Source organism: Vicugna pacos, unplaced genomic scaffold (genome assembly GCF_048564905.1).
Source record: "Vicugna pacos unplaced genomic scaffold, VicPac4 scaffold_192, whole genome shotgun sequence".
Classification (NCBI taxonomy): domain Eukaryota; kingdom Metazoa; phylum Chordata; class Mammalia; order Artiodactyla; family Camelidae; genus Vicugna; species Vicugna pacos.
In genome coordinates, this window is record NW_027328871.1 from 3,218,403 (window position 1) to 3,235,330 (window position 16,928).

Below are 16,928 nucleotides of genomic sequence, written 5' to 3' on the forward strand. Positions count from 1 at the left end.
AATGGCAAAAATTGATAATAAGGAAATGATTCTAATTGCACCAAAATAGAAACAAGTGTATTGCAAGAGAACTTTTTAATGTCTTCAGCTGATTTCTCAACAGATAGATTGGTATTTTTTTCTTCCCTCTTTCCTTTTGTGTTGATCTCTATTCCAAGAACTGATGAAAGGCAGATTCCTTAAGTCTAAACAAGATGAATGGGCAGATTCTAAAAGTGTTCAAGTTCTTGGAAGAGGTCATCAGAATCAACACATCTCAAGGGGCTTTTTCAGACAATACAAGAGACCATGCACCAAGCCCTGTTTATCCTTTTCCCAGGAGTGGGCCAATGTATTAAGACTTGCTGTTCCTTCACACTAAACCAGCCATGCAGGTATACCCTCAGTCTGCTACTGCAGGAGAATTAGATCCAGGTCCAATTTTACCAATACTGTAGGGAGAACCTGAGCCTGCTACTGCAGGAGACACAGCACTGTGTCCCATTTCACCAATCTTTCAAGGAGACCCTAAGCCTACTCCTGCAGGAGACTGAGAGCCGAATCACATTCCACCAGCTGCATAGGAAGACCATCATGCCTTCACTTGCAATGGATCCAGGAATGTGTCCAATTACACTAGCCTTGTAGGGAGACCTTGAGCCTGTTTCTGCAGGAGAAACAGATCTCTGTCATTTTCCACCATCCCTCCAGGAAGATGCAGGGCCTCCTCCTGCAGGAGACTCAGGAATTGGTCCAATTTCACCAGTCCTGCAGGAAGACTCTGAGCCAATTCCTGCAGGAGACCCAGGACTGGGTCCCATTCCATCAATCATGCACTAAGACCTTGAAGTGGGTCCAATTCCACTAGCCTTGCTGGGTGACCCACAAGCCTGATCCTGCAGGAAAATTAGAGATATGTCATATTCCAGAAGCCCTGCAGGAAGACTGAAAGCCTGCTTCTGCAGGAGACCCAGGAATAGGTCCAAATACGCCAGCCTTGCTGGGAGAGCACAAACCTTATCCTGCAGGTGATACACAGTGAGGTACAATTCCAACAGCCCTGCAGGGATATCCTGAGGCCACTTCGGCAGGAAACACATGACTGGGTCACATTCCAATACCCCAGAAGGGAGACCGTGAGCCTGCTACTCCAGGAAACCCAGAACTTAGTCCCATTCCACCAAACCTGCAGTCAAACACTAAGACTGTATCTGCAGAAAACACAGTGCGGGTCACATAACACCAGCCCTGTAGTGAGACTACAAACCTGCTCCTGGGGGAGACCAAGCCATTCACAGAGAACATGAGCCAGCTCCTGCAGAAGAACAAGAGTTGTGTGACATTCTACCAGCTCTGCAGGTAATCCATAGGCTTGCTCCTGCAGGAGACAGACATCCCAGTCCAATTCCATCAGCCTCTCCAGGGAGAACCCCAGCCTCCTCCTGCAGGAGAGCCAGAACTAGATCCCATTCCACCAACCCTGCATGGAAACACTGAGCTTGCTCCTGCAGCATACCCACAGCCAAGTCATATTCAACAAACCCTCCAGGGAGACACTGAGCCTGCAATTGTAAGAGACCCAGGACTGGGACCAATTCCAACAGCTCTCCAGGGAATCCCTCACCTGCTCCCATAGGAGACTAAGAGCCATCAGTTCTGGTGGGGTCCCTGAGCCTGCATCTGCAAAAGAACCACAGGGTGGAGTCACATTCCACCAGCCCTGCAAAGAGAACAGAACCTGCTACTGCAGGAGACACAGGACTAGGTCCCATCCCACCAACCTTGCAGGGATACCCTGAGCCTTGGACCAAGGAATGGGACAAATTCTGCTAACCTTCTAGGGAGACCATGAGCTTCTCCTGCAAGAGAACCAGAGATGGGTCATATTACAGTATTCTTCCAGGAAGACCCAAGGCCTTCTCCTGCAGGAGATGCAAGAACAGGCCCAATTCCACCAACCTGAAGGCAGAGTCCAAATCTGTTCTGGCAGGTGACCTAGAGAAGGGGCCCATTCCACCAGCCCTGCAGGGAGACTCTGAGCCTACTACTACAGGAGACCCAGGAATGGGTCCCACTAAACCAACCCTGAAGGGAGACACAGAATCTACACTTGCAGGAACCACAGAGCCAGGACACATTTAATCAGCCCTGTAGTGATCCCTGAGCTGGGACCAATTACACTATCCTTGCAAGGAGACTCTGTGCCTACTCCTGAAGCAGAACCAGTGATGGGTCATGTTCCAACAGCCCTGCAGGAAGACCTGGAGCTGCTTCTGCAGAAGACTCAGGACAGGGTCTGATTCCACCATCCCAGCAGTGAGAAAACTAGCCTGCTCCTGCAAGTGACCAAGGTCTGAGTCATATTCAACTAGCCATGCAGGAAGGACATAAGCCTGCTGTTGCAGGAAACTCAGAACCATGTGCCATTCCAGCAACACTGCAAGGAGACTCTGAGCCTGCCCCTGTAGGAAACAGAAACCCAGTCACATTCCACAAGCCCTACAGGGATACCAGAGCCTGCACATGCAGGAGACCCAGGCCTGGGACCAATTCTACCAACCCTGTGGAAAGACCCTGAATCAGCTCTAGCATTAGACTAAGAGCCATGTCACATTCCACCAGCCCTACAGGTAATTTATCAGCCTGCAACCTACACCTTCAAAAGACCCAAGAATTGGACCAATTCCAATGGCACTGCAGGGAGACCATGAGCCATGTCCAATTCCACTAGCCCTTCAGGAAGGTCCCAAGCCTACTCCTGCAGGAGAACCTGAGATTCGTCATGTTGCAACATGAGCCTGCTCCTCCAGGAGACCCAGGACTATGTCCCATCCACCAACCCTGCAGGGAAACCCTGAGTCTGTCCCTTCAGGAGAACCACAACTGGGTCACATTTCACTAGCAATGCAGGGAGACTTAGAGCCTACACCTTCAAGACACCCAAGAATTGCAACAATTCCAGCAGCACTGCAGGGACACCATTAGCCAGGTCCAATTCCACTAGCCCTGCATGTAGACCCCGAGCATGCTCCTGTAGGAGACCCAGCACTGGGTCTCATTCCACAAGGCTTGCAGGGAGAAACTCTTCCTGTTTCTGCAAGAGACCAACAGCTGAGTCACATTTCACCAGCCCTGAAGGGAGACCCCAGTACTGCACCTGCAAAGGACCTAAGACTGGAACAAAATCGACTAGCCCTGTAGGGGGACCCTGAGCCTGCTTCTGAAAGAGAATCAGAGATGGGTCATATTCCAATAACCCAGCAGGGACAGTCCAAGCCTGCTCCTGCAGGAGTTATAGAGCAGGGTGAAATTGCAAAACCTTGCAGGGACACCCTGAATCTGCTGCTGCAGGAGAAAAATGATGGGGTCTCATTCCACAAGCCTTACAAGGATACCCTGAGCCTGGTCTTGCATGAGATCCTGAGATGGCTCCTTCAGGAGACCCAGGACTGTGTCCCATTCTAACAACCCTGCTGGGGAACCCGAGCCTGCACCTGCAATACACACAGGACCGTGTCACATCCCACCAGCTCTGCAGACTGTAGGACTAGCCCTACAGGTGACCTAGAGCCAGGTTACATTACCAGTCCTGCAGGGAGACCCTGAGCCTGATTTTGTAGCTCCTCCTGCACCAACACACATACTTCTATGAGGCCCAGAGCCAATTCAGGCATCACCACCCCTACAGGCTGAGATGTCTCTGCAACCACCAACACTGTCATCTAATTCTAAGAATCAACCCACTCCCAGACCCGAACTTTACGTCCCTTCTCCTGGCATCATTTTTGTTTCTTTTTTCTGTCATTTCCTTGTTTTCTTTCATGTCATTTAGAGTACCATCTATTTTTATGTTTTAAGCTTACCATAATAAAATTTAGATTTTTTTCCATTTTAAATTGTGCAATTCAGGAGCATTAAGTGCATTCACAATGCTGTGTAACCATCGTCACTGTCTAGTTTCAGACTGTTTCTTTCCTCAAAATAAAACCCCGTATCTAAAGCACACATTCTCTTTTCTCCCTCCCCCAACCCCTGACAAGCTCTAATCCTCTTTCTCTCTGTGTGTCTTTCCCTACACTGGATGTTCCCTATCAATGAAATCATACAAAAGATGGCTGTTTGTGTCTGCTCTCATATTTTAACAAGGGATTGGTGTTTTTTTTTCACTTGAAGTAGCATTTTGGTTATTTCAAAGGGAAATACAGGTGGATTAAAGATGAGATGTACAAAATGAATATTTTTAGTAACTATGTGCATAATCTCGAGATAGGCACTGCTATTCTTTGTGTGAAACCAGAGCCAGGAGGGAGATGCTTAGCTCTTCCTGTGGCAAAACATAACCTAACAAAATAAAAAATAATAATAATAATCAAAATCCATGAAAGACAAACCACAACATGGAAATATCATTTTTCATAACCTAAAGTCAGAGAAAGGTTTCACATCCCTGTGGTCCAAAAATATCTTGAAACACTGTGTTCTAAACAGAAACAGAACAAACACATGCAATTCCAACAAGAGGCAATGCAGGTGGCCAGTGTATATTAGAGATGCTCGACCTCGCAAGTGAGAATGCAAGATGTTCACACTTCGGAGACAGCATTGGTCAATATCACACTGGCAGGCCTTTAGCCTGGTGACAACCAGCTCTAGTGACAACATGAGGAGACAGAGGCCACAGTAGATCCCCTGGAGGGAAGAGTGAGCAGACTATCCTCTCTGGGAGAACAGTATGCAGGATGCATCACAGATCCACAAGTGCACCACTTTTCGAGCAGTGCTAATGCTTACCGTTGATCATACTAAAATTCTTGCACAATTTTTCAAAGATGTCTTTTCAAGGATGTTCATCACAGTCCTGTTTAAACTACTAGGGAAATGGAAGCAACACTAATGTTCATGGAGAGGGGGTAGGATTCATCAGTTCTGGTTCAGATGGAGGAATGATTGTTGTGCAGCTGGAAAAATGAGTGCTAGGTCTTTACCTGATGTCAAGGAAGCCCTCAGTTTGGATGCCTGTTAATCCATCATCTACATCCAAGATGCCATCTCTATGACCACATATGTGTCAAATCATCATAGATGTAAATGAATCTTGTGGTGTGTGAGAGACAGAGGCAGAGAGAATGAGAGAGATAGAGACTGAGAGATGGTCACCAAACCATTAATGACGGTCACTTCTGGGAGTGGGATTTGCAAATCTCTGCACTTTTCCTTTAGGCAACATTTCAAGCGTTTATAATGTATCTATGTTGCTTTACTAATTCTAAGGTATTAAAAGCATATGTTACTTGAGATTCATTCATATTTCACCTATAGAATAAAGTGTATTATTTTTATTTTAAAATATTTGTTACAAGTACAATCAGCATTTATGAGAGTAAAATGATAAATTCTAAAGAATTAAGAATCAGATAAAGAACAAAACCTTTTGGTGACTCAGACACAGGCCAGCTATTTGGCAGTAAATGGCAGGGTGGGACAGGTTTCTCCAGAAGGTTGTGTATGTTCTGAATCAGCATCCAATAGAGGCAAGGAAAAATTACAAGACATGTACGCTGAAAACTACAACAGCTTGTTAAGAGTAATTAAGAAAGACCTAGCCCTATTTTAAAATTTGAAGGAGCCAAAATGGCAGAGTAGACAGACTCACAGCTTGACCTCTCCCACAAATACGCAAAGAATTACATCTACAAAAACATTGAATTGCACAGAAACCTCCTGAACTCTGGTAGAGTGTCTCTTATTTTGAAATACAGGAAGATTCTCACAAAATATGGCAAGGAGTAAAAAGAGAAAAGAAAAATTCAGTGCAGAACTGATCCTGCAGGGAAAGAGTAGCATAGGAAGAAAGGCACACTCACACTGGGACACAACCTCTCTAGCTGGGAGATCAGCTAGGAAAGAAGCAGAGCTTCCAAGGTTTGGAGGAGACAGTGGCAACTGCATGGCAGGCAGACCTGGGGAAAACTGACACAGAGGGTCCCTGTGATGACCAGCCCTAGACATGAGCTAGCAGGGATGAGCCAGAACTGGCTACTGGAGTCAGTGAAGAGCCCAGGCAGAGGGCTGGGTCACACTGCAGAGAGGCAGCCTCAGGAAACTAGAGGGCAGTGTGAGCTCTGGCTGTGTGTGTGTGTGTGTGGAACAGAACAGACTGAAACTCTCATAAAAAAGCACCAATGTTGGTATAATGGGGGAGGAATGAAACACAGCTGTGCCAAAGTCACTTTCTCCACTTGGCTCCATTGTTGGTGTGTTCTCATGAGAAGAGAAATGGGGCTTGGTGATAGCCAACACTGCTGCACAAAGGCAGAGCTGAATGTTGACTCCATACCCTGTGCCATTGCAACTTCACAGGCAGGACTGAGATTTGTTTACAGCCCCAGGCAGAGAGGGTGGATTTGCTGTATCTGGTCACTTTGTGGATCCACACCTCTGAGACTTACAAGCAGTGAGTGGAGTTCTGACTCAAGAAGGGTGGCCAGTGAGGGTATTTACAACAGGGTGGTGTATGGTTCCATATGTGGGTGCGGGATTGGGGTTTGAGGTGAACCTGTAGTGGACCACAAATTCATGTGTGTGACTGCACACTTGATAAGGCAGGTCCAAGGGACTGACACTGCTGGATCTGCACTGATGTTTCCTGGGGCTCAGAACCTGAGGGGCACCAGAGTAGGTGGCTGACATTCCCATAGCTAAGGCAGGGATAAAGCCAACATCAACAAATAGTACTTTGTAAGTCTGCATAACAAGTGACAGGCAACACCACAGAGAGAACTCCCCAGTGAACATCTTCTGCCTATTCTTCTTCACAACTGAATTGCTCCAACCCTGCCTACTACATATCACAGCTCAGAAATGGGTCTAAAAGAAATACATAGAGCCAGAGAAATATAAGTAAAATAAAGAAGCCGAGGAACCACTTTCAATTAAAAGAACAAGAGAAATCCCCTGAAAGAACAATCAGTAAAATAGACTTTGATAGTCTACTAGATTTCAAAAAGGAAATGATCAACTCACTGAAAGAACTAAAAGAGACTATCAATAGAGACAGAAAACTTTAAAAAGAAAATTTAAACTATAAAGAAGAGCTAGTTAAAAATAGAAAATTCAACTACAGGCAATCAAAAGAAGACTAGATAATGCAGAGGAATGAATAAATGACTTAGGAGACAAGATAAAAGAAATAACCCAAAAAGAACAGCAGACAGAAAAGTCAATAAAAACCAATTAAAGCAAGATAATATAAAGTGTGCCAGCCTATGCATAATGGTGAGTCCCAGAAGGAGAAGAAAGAGAAAGTGGGATTGAAAAGATAGTTAAAGAAATCATGACTGAAAACTTTCCAAACCTTAAGAAGGAAAGAATTATCCAAGTACAGGAGGCACAGAGGGTCCCAAACAAGGAGAAACCAAACAGACCTACACCAAGACATACTATAGTTAAAATGGTTAAAGTAAAATAAAATATTCTAAAGGCAGTGAGAGAAAAACAAAGTGTTTGTTACAAGGGAGTCCCATAAGCATTCAGCTGATTTCACTACCTAAAATCTTCTGGCCAGAAGGGAGTGGCAAGATGTATTCAAAGTCCTGAATAAGAAAAAGGCTGCAAACTAGGATATTCTATCTAGAAAGACTATCCTTTAGAACAGAAAGAGAGAAAGATTTTCACAGACAAGCAAAAACTAAAAGAATTCAGCAGTACTAAATCTATGCTAAAAAACAATTTGAAAGTTCTAATCTAAATAAAAAATAAACAGGAAGCTATAGAAATTAAGAAACCATAATTGGAAATGCGATAAATACAGTGAGTTGCAAGGGAAAACATGAGGATATAAATAAGTCAGTAAGTCAATAAAGAAAACAAGAAGGCAAACAAGAAAGAGAGAATAGCAAAATCATGAAAGGTGGAAGAGGAGAGCAAGAGAATATATATTTTTTTCTCTTTTTTTTCCTTTTTTCTCTTTGTCTTCTTTCTTTTTAGGATGCACTTGAGCCCACATGACTATCAACTAAAACCAAACAGATGAAGTAAGGGGTTACCATACTTGAATGACAAGGTAACCACAAATCAGAAGTATATATTAGAGTCATAAAACCCAAAAAGAAACCAAGCTAATAGAAAAGGAATTTATCAAACCACAAAAATAAAAATAATTAAAAGAAAGAAACAAATAATTACCAAAATCAACTGGAAAACAAATTTCAAAATGGCAATAAACCCACATCTATAAAATAGCTACTATAAATGTCAATGGACTAAATGTTCCAATCAAAAGAAAAAGAGTGAAGGAGGAGGAAAGATGGTGGAGTAAAAAGGATGCTCAGAGCTCACCCTCTCCCACAAATTCACCAAGAGTGACATCAACAGACACACCCACCACCCAGAACACCTGCTGAACTTTGACAGAATATTGACTTCTTCAAAAGATAAAATTTTCCACAAATCTGGTGGGAGAACAGGAGAAAAGAAGAAAAAGGAAAATAGTTCTGGACCATTCCAATGGGGAGGGAGCTGCAAAGGAGGAATAGCATTAATACACTGGGTCTCTCCAACTCCATTGGCCAGTTCAGCAGGATGGAGATGGAACCTCACAGGCTCAGATCTGTATAGAATAGACTTTGACTGACAGAAATAAGTTAATGGGGCACAAAGGGTCCCAACGATCCCCAGCCCTAGATGCGAACCAGCAGGTGTGGGATGGGACAGGCTGTCTGAGTTGAGCAGAGGACTTGGGCTGACTCTACAGAGGAAAACTTGGGGGACTGCAATGTTCTGTGTGCCATGGCTGGGAGAGTATACAGAATAGCCTGGGTCCCCCATAAAATACAAAAAAAAAAAAAGGCAGAAAACACTGCTGGTGTGCCCTGGGAGGAAGGGTAGCCATAGCCTTTGTGTCCGCAGACCCACAGTGCCATTATTGGAGACTTCTTGGGAGAAGAGAGTCAAGGCTCAGCCATAGCCACTATATTTTCTGGTGCATGGTTCCCAGGTAGAGGAGGGGTCAAAACCCAAATCCCTACCTAGGGGCTCCACAATCTCATAGGTGGGAATGAGATTTGTTTACAGTCCCAAGAAGAAGGGACCATTACACACCGATGCCTCTCTGAGTTGGCTCTTCTAAGACAAATGCACAAGAAGCAGTGTTCTGGAACAGAGCAGGGGTGAGGGCTAGTGCAGCTGTTTCCTCTGAGTCCACCTACAAAGCATGGACCTAATGCGGCAGGGGAGCTACCTGCCAACTACCTTGCACAAGTGTGGTCCTGGGACCAGGCATCTGGTGGGGGGTGCAGACCACCCATTTACAGATGCTGGGACACAGACCAGGGGCACGACTAGACGGCCTCTGGAACCAGCAAGTGGAGTTTTCACAGCAGGTTATGGGCAGGAGTGTGACAACCACAGGAAAAAAAGGAGCTCCTGCTCAATAGCCAGGGCAGATTCAGGCCACCAGAACACCAGCCACACCACCAACAAAGGGGATAACAGGCAAAAGGCGTGGAAGGAAGACTTGGCAACCACCCATAGTTAAAAATAACCTTATGACAAAATTATTAAGAGTGTATATTCTTGCAGAAAGGCCAAGAGAGTGGAGTAGAAGGATGCTTGTATCTTATCCTCTCCAATAAATTCACCAAGACTGACATTCACAGACACACCCATCCACTCAGGACATCTGCTGAACTTTGATAAAACATTGCCATCTTCAAAAGACAAAATGTGCCACCAATCTGGTAGGAGAAAAGGAAAAAAGAAGGAAGAAAGTGCAAAATGGCTTGGGGTTGGTCCTTTGAAGAGGGAGCAGCAAAGGAGGGATAGTGCTGGTTGACTGGGTCTCCCTCTTTCCAACGGAGAGGTCAGCAGGATGGACAGGGAACCTCTGAGGCCCAGATGTGTACAGAACCACCCTTGACTGACAGAATTAAGTTAAATGGGCACAAAGTGTGACAACAACCCCCAAACCTAGAAGTGAATCAGGGATGGGAAGGGACAGGCTGCTGGATCCAGGCAGACTCTGGATGACTGTACATAGGTAACCCTGGGGGACTGCAGTGTGCTGTGGACATCTGCTTGGATTGTATACAGGTCAGAACAGCCTGGGCCTCCCATAAAATAAGAAAAAAAATAAAGCAAAGCAATATTGCTGGCTTGCCTGAGGGAAGGGGTGTTTCGTCCTTTGTTTCTGCTGACTCATGGCAACATAACTGGTGATTTCTCAGAATAAGAGAGATGAGGCTCAGCCACAGCCATCATACCCACCCAGGCAGACATGGGGTTGAAACCTGAAATTGTACCTGGCAGTTCTGCAACCTCATAGGTGGGACTGAGACTTGTTTACATCCCCAGACATATAGGAAGTTTCTGTCCTGGTGCCTCTACGAACTCACACCTCTAAGACAAATGAACAAGGAGCAAAGTTCTGGCAAAGAGCAGGGACTAGGGCTGGTGTGGCCATTTGCCTCAAGCCCACCCACAGAGTGTGGAACAGATGTGGAGTGGGGAGTTGCACTGAATATGGGAGCAACCAACCCAACTATTGTGGAGGACTGCTGCACCTGGACACGGTATTGGGAAGGGGCACAACCTGCCCACCTACCATGCAGGAGTGCAGCACCAAGATGCAGCACTGGGAGGAGATGTGACATGTCTACCTACAGGCACTGGGAGCAGCACAGACCAAGGGTGTGACCAGAGGGTCTCTGTAAACAACGAGCTGAGTTCATGAAGCAAGGCAAGGGCAGGAGCTGTGACAACCACAAAACAAAGAGGAGTCCCCATTCAATAGCCAGGGTAGGCTCTGGTTAACAGGTTAATGGCCACATCATTAACCAAAGGGATAACAGACAAAAGGCACAGAAGTAAGACTTGGTAACCACACATATTTAAGAAGGACCTCTTGATAAAATTACTAAGGGCACACAGTCTCCACGGGAACATACTCTTTTCTTTTTCTGTTCCATTTTCTTTTACTTTTTAAATGTTACTTCTTAAATAATTTTTATATTTCTATTTTTAATCCCTTTTAAAATTTTCTTTTAAAATACTTTTATTATTATCTTTCAATTTGTCTAATTTCATTTTTATCCTTGTTTTTTTCTTCTGTTGTGATTATACTCTGTTGTCAAATATTTTTTCTTCCTTTAATATTTTAAAAATTCATCCCAACTCAATTGTTATCTTGTTTCAATATGTTCTTCTGTTATTGATTATACTGCTTTTAAAACTAATTTCTTTGTGCTTAGTTTTATTTCTGCATCCATTTTATATAAATAAGTAAACTCTTAAAAGACCACAGTAGATAATTGATACTCCATAAGCCATAGTGCCAGAGAGATATAAGCAAGATAAAAAAGCAGAGCAACCTGTCTCAATTAAAAGAACAAGATAAACCCCCTGAAAGAACAATCAATGAAATAGACATTGATAGTCTACTAGATGATTTCAAAAAAGGAGTGATCAAATTACTGAAGAAACTAAAAGAGATTGTGTATAGAGACAGAGAATATGTCAAATAACGAAATTGAAACTCTAAAGAGGAGCCAGTGAAAATTGGAAAACTCATTTGCTGAGATGAGAGTTGAGGTAAAGGATGTAAAATGTAGGCTGGATAATTGAGAGGAATGAATATGTGACTTAGAAGACAGGACAACAAAACAGCTGAGAGACAACAAATAAAAACCAATGAAAGCAATATAAGGGACCTATGGAATAACATAAAGCATGCCAACCTACTCATAATGGGGGTCTCAGAAGGAGAAGAAAGAACAAAGGAGATTGAAAAGATATTTGAAGGAATCATGACTGAAAACTTCCCAAACCTAAAGAAGGAATCAGATATCCAAGTACAGGAAACACAGAGCGTCCCAAACAAGGAGGACCCAAACAGACCCACACCAAGACATATTACAATCAGGATGACCAGGGTTGAGAATGGGAAATGATTCTAAAGGCAGCAAGAGAAAAACAAAGAATGAGATACAAGGGAACCCCCATAAGACTTTCAGCTGATTTCTCTACAAAAACAGTAAAGGCCAGAAGGGAGATGCAAGGTATATTCAAAGTCCTGAATGAAAAAATGATGCAGCCTAGGATACTTTATCCAGCAAGGGTATCCTTTAGAATAGAAGGAGAGATAAAGAACTTCACAGACAAGCAAAAACTAAAAGAAGTTAGCAACACTAAACCTATGCTAAAGGAAATATTGAAAGACCTACTCTAAATAGAAAAGAAGCAGGATGCTACAAAAAGGAGAAAACCATAATTGGAAAGGTGATTGCTACAATGAATTACAACAGAATAAACATGAAATCATAAAAGAGGGCATCTAAATCATTAAGGGTGGGAGAGGCGAGCAAGAAAATATACAGGTTTCTCTCTCTCTCTCTTTCTCTCTGTCTCTCTCTCTTTTTTGTTCTTGGTAGGATGGGTTTGAGCTTATATTACTATCTGTTTAAAACAAACAGATATAGTAATGGGTTAATATATGTACAAAGTAGGTTAACCACAAGCCAAAAAGTTACAATAGAGTCACAAATCTAAAAAGACACCAAGATAATAAAAAGGAAAATTATCAAACCACAAAAAGAAAAAGTAAGGAACAAAGAGGAAATACAAAATGAACTGCAAAACAAAGTTCAAAGTGTAATAAACACATTTCTATCAATAATTAATATAAATGTCAGTGGACTAAATGCTTTAATCAAAGGACATAGAGTGCAGAGTGGATAATAAAGCAAGTATCTACAATACGCTGTATAGAAGAGACCCACGTTAGGGAGAAGGACACACATAGATTGAAAGTGAGAGGATTGAAAAAGATATTCCACACAAATGGAAATGACCAGAAAGCAGGAATATCAACAGTGGTTTCAAATAAAATAGACTTTAAAACAAAGATTATAAAGAAAGATTAAGAAGGACATTTTATAATGATTACAGGAGTCATAGATGAAGATATTTCACTCATTAACATATATGAACACAACATAGGAGCACCTAAATACATAACAGATAACAAGAAAATACTAACAGATAAAAAGGGAAAATTTGATCGGAACACAATCACAGTAGAAGACTTTAACAATCCATTAACATCACTGGACAGATATTCCATACATAAAATTAATAAGACAACATAGAAATTAAATGATACAATAGAACAATTTGTCTTGGGTAATATTTTCAGAACATTATATTTCCCTAAAATAGAACATACATTCTTCTCAAGTGCACATACCACATTTTCTAGGATAGATAATATACTTTGTCACAAAAGAAGTATTAACAATTTGAAGAAGATAGAAAATATTTGAAGCAACTTTTTCTGACCACAATACCATGAAACTAGAAATGAACTACAGAAAAATAAAGGAGAAATAAATGACAGTATGGAGGTTAAACAACATACTACTTTAAAAAAAATGGGTGGATGATGAAATCAAAGAAGAAATAAAAAACACATTCAGACAAATGATGATGAAAACACAACCATACAGAACCTATGGGATCCAGAAAAGGCAGTGTTTAGAGGGAAGTTTATAGCGAGAGAATCAGGTCTACCTCAAAAACGAGGAACAACTGCAATAAACAATCAAACTTACCACCTAAAAGAATTAGAAAAAGAAGAGCAAAAATAACAAAAGTAAGCAGAAGGAAGGAAATAATAAAGATCAGGGAGGAAATAAATAAAATAGAGATATAAGAAACATTTGAAAAAAATCAAGCCAAGAGATGGTTTCTTGAAAGAGTAAACACAATTGACAAAATTATGTTCTATGCTGGAAATTGACACAACAATGCAAACTGACTATAACTCAATAAAATAAAAATTAAAAAAATAAATATATTAACAAAAGAAAAAAGAAAAGGTAGTTTCTACTCACCAGACTGGAGGAGGGGACTGCAACCCATGCGGGGTCACACCCCATGGGAAAGCCTGGGGTCAGGATCGGAGGAGCAGGGTGCTGTGGACATGATCTGTCACAGGGTTTCTGCAGGAGGGGAGTGTGAGGCATGTGAGCAGGCTGAGGACTGGCCATTTGAGTAAGTTCATGGGCTCTGGGGTGGAGGGGCTCCCCCAAGTTTCTGGACTTGACTCTGGGTGAGTTGGGCAGGTGGACAGTGGCTCAGTGTGAGTCCAAGTCCAGTGGAGGAGGTAGTGAGTTAGATCTAGAAGGACTCCTTCTGGGGTGGGAGGGCCCACAAGGGAGGCAGGAGGCCAAGTCCAGGTGACTGAGAACAGGGTGTGTCCTGCAAAGGGCTGCAGGGCAGATGAAAGCATCCAGTCTACAGAAGGTGGAAACACGGTCCATACAAGGGCTCAGCTCAGATGTCACCTCCTCAGAGGAGCCTTCTCTGCCTGCACAGTCTACAGGGACAGCCTCCTCCAAGCACATCTCCCCAGCAGACACCTGCTCCATTTCCTGCATAGCATTCAGGACACGGGCCCCTGCTCCGTACCCAGCCATGGTTCCGCTGCCCTGAGGAAAAGCCCTCACAGGAGCCATAAAGCCCTACACGACCTGGGCCCCACCTCTCTGTCTCCTCTGGCACCACTGTCTCCACCTGGCCCTCTTCTCCTCCACTCCTGCACTCCTGACTTCCCCCAGCCTTATGTGCTCTCCAGAGCACAGGTCCCTCCTAACATGCTGTGTGTGCTCACTGTGTCTAATCCACTGCATGCCTCCCACCCAGGTCAGTAACCAGCACACAGTAGGGCTCAGTAAGTAGAGTATGAATGACTCTTACCATGACTGCTGGGAAGGCTTTTGTCTGTGGCCTACAGTGATCACACACCCGTCACACAATCTCTGAGGTCCTACTGTGTTGGGTGGGTTCCAGATACCGGGCACAGCAGGTAGTGAAGCAGTCAGGTCTCCATCCTCATGCAGCAGACAGCCTGGTGGGGGACACAGAGAAAATTAAGTAAAATATATACAATGTCCGGAGGTGATATGTTCCATGGAGAAAAATAAGGTCAGGGAGGACATTTGAGCAGATTCCTGGAGGTGTTTAAGAAGCAGGGGGAGAGAGAGCCTGGCTGAAATAGCAGCCATCCCAAAGGCCCTAAGGGCAAAGTGGGATGTATGTGGAGGGTCTCAGTTATCCGTGTGAGTTCTTAGTCCTGCCTTGAGTATGTATGTTGCTTTCATTTGTAAACCTTGATTTCACCTTTATAGCAAATTAACCTGCAACATCAGTCTGCATAATTTAGTCAACTCTGTTTCAGGTGTTGTGGGCACAATGGCAGGCTAATTACTTGGGTTGGTAAAGAATTACCAGCGTCTGAGAAGGGTTTAGGAAAGTTCAATAGGGACACTGCTATAGGCAACATCAGGCCACACAGGCAAGAGGTGCCTACACGAGAGCCAATGTTGAGTGTGTGGGGTCTGTTATTGGGGGGGTGCTGTGCACACAAGGAGGAGGGGGCTGCATGATCAATTCATGCACAGGTACCTTGTTGGTTGTGAGATCTGTCAGGGGCTTCTCTGAACAAAAGGCTTTACCACTTTAATAAAGGAAGGATGTGAGTTCTCTCTTCCTGGGGCAATGAGGTTTCATAGGGTAAACACACAGCAAGAGAAGATGTTTTATAGCTTGTGGAAATGCAGGTGTGCAAAGGGTCCTGCAGTGGGGAGTGGGAGGTAAGGGGCCACTGGGCTCTAGGCACACAGAGAGCCCATGGGTGAGGGTGTATGACTCTGAAGAGTGCTTGCTGGCTTCACACCAGGGACTTTATGTGGAAAGAGGAGAATCTAGGTTATCGGCACGTGTCTACTCAGTGACCTCCCTAAGCCTAACTCTGTCAGGCACCAGGTGGCTATGAAATGAACATGAAGGTCCCCACCCTGAGGACCCCAATGAATGAACATCTTGATATCCTCAAGCCCCTTCCCCTGCACCACCGCCCCACCACATCTGGGTCTCAGGCTTTGACCCTGACATCAGTGGCATCTTCGTTCCCTACATCCAGCTCCTCTGGACATCTCTGTGATGAGCTGTTCCATGTCAGCAAGCCCCAAACTGAGCTCTGCCTTTACCCCATGTTTGCTTCCTTCCTGTGAAGCCCCTCGTGAAGGAGCCACCACTAGCAGGATCCTACAGCTCTGAGGCTCTGCCTTCCGCACCCCTCCGATGTCTCCCAGCCCATGATCCCCTATGGAGGTCCCTATTATCCTCTCCCTCCCACTTCATTCTTGGGATGCACACCAAATCCCTCTTCACAATCTCCCACAAGACAGGTCCAGGTCCACTTGGGGACACTGAGGTGACACAGGCGGATGTTGCTGGGAATGAAGAGCAGGATACTTTAGCAGAGGAGAGGAAAGGTCTCTAAATCCACCAGAACACACGCTAAAGTGGTGGCAAGACACCCATAAAGGGTGAGGCAGGCATCACACTGCAGCCCCGCCCTCTGCTCCCCCAGGGTGCCCTGTGTTTCCTGCTTTGGCCTAGGGGACTCCCCCCTCACTCTCTGTTAGAGGGGTGCCCATCCATTCATTCACACCCTCATTAACCATGTACATGGGTCCTGCTCAATGCCAGGCCTCAGCTAGATGACAGCTCATCCTTGGGGACACAGCTCAGATCTTACCTCCTCCATGAAGCAGTTCTGGATTCCCATCCCCCCTGAAGCTCCTCTGGCCTCAATTGAGACCACTAGGGCTGTGACCACACTCTGATTACATCCCAAGTCTGTGATCTCTGTGAAAGCCCTGGGCCCAATGTAGAAAGAGACTCAGAAAAATGGGGCCAAAACGGGCTAAGAAAAATGTTACTAGTTCTCTATTACAGAGAAGGGCACTGAGCAGAGAGAGGGCAGTGTCCAACCAAAGCCACAGAGGAGGGTCTCAGTGAGCCCTCCCATGGCCCTGTTACTAGTTCTCTGTTACAGATGAGGACACTGAGCCACAGAGAGGGAGCAGAGCCCTGCTATAGCCTTGGCC

The 16,928-nt window shown here is 44.4% G+C and overlaps 1 long non-coding RNA gene across 1 annotated transcript in view; it reads right to left on the minus strand.

Annotated features, from left to right (window-relative positions):
* LOC140695264 (uncharacterized) overlaps positions 1-16,928 on the minus strand; it is a 62,708-nt gene that overhangs the window by 40,369 nt on the left and 5,411 nt on the right. The window contains exons 3-4 of the long non-coding RNA XR_012070960.1: positions 14,731-14,881; positions 13,866-13,973 (exon numbers count right to left, since the gene is read on the minus strand). This is a non-coding gene — a long non-coding RNA (uncharacterized lncRNA). The remainder of the gene's footprint in view (positions 1-13,865; positions 13,974-14,730; positions 14,882-16,928) is intronic.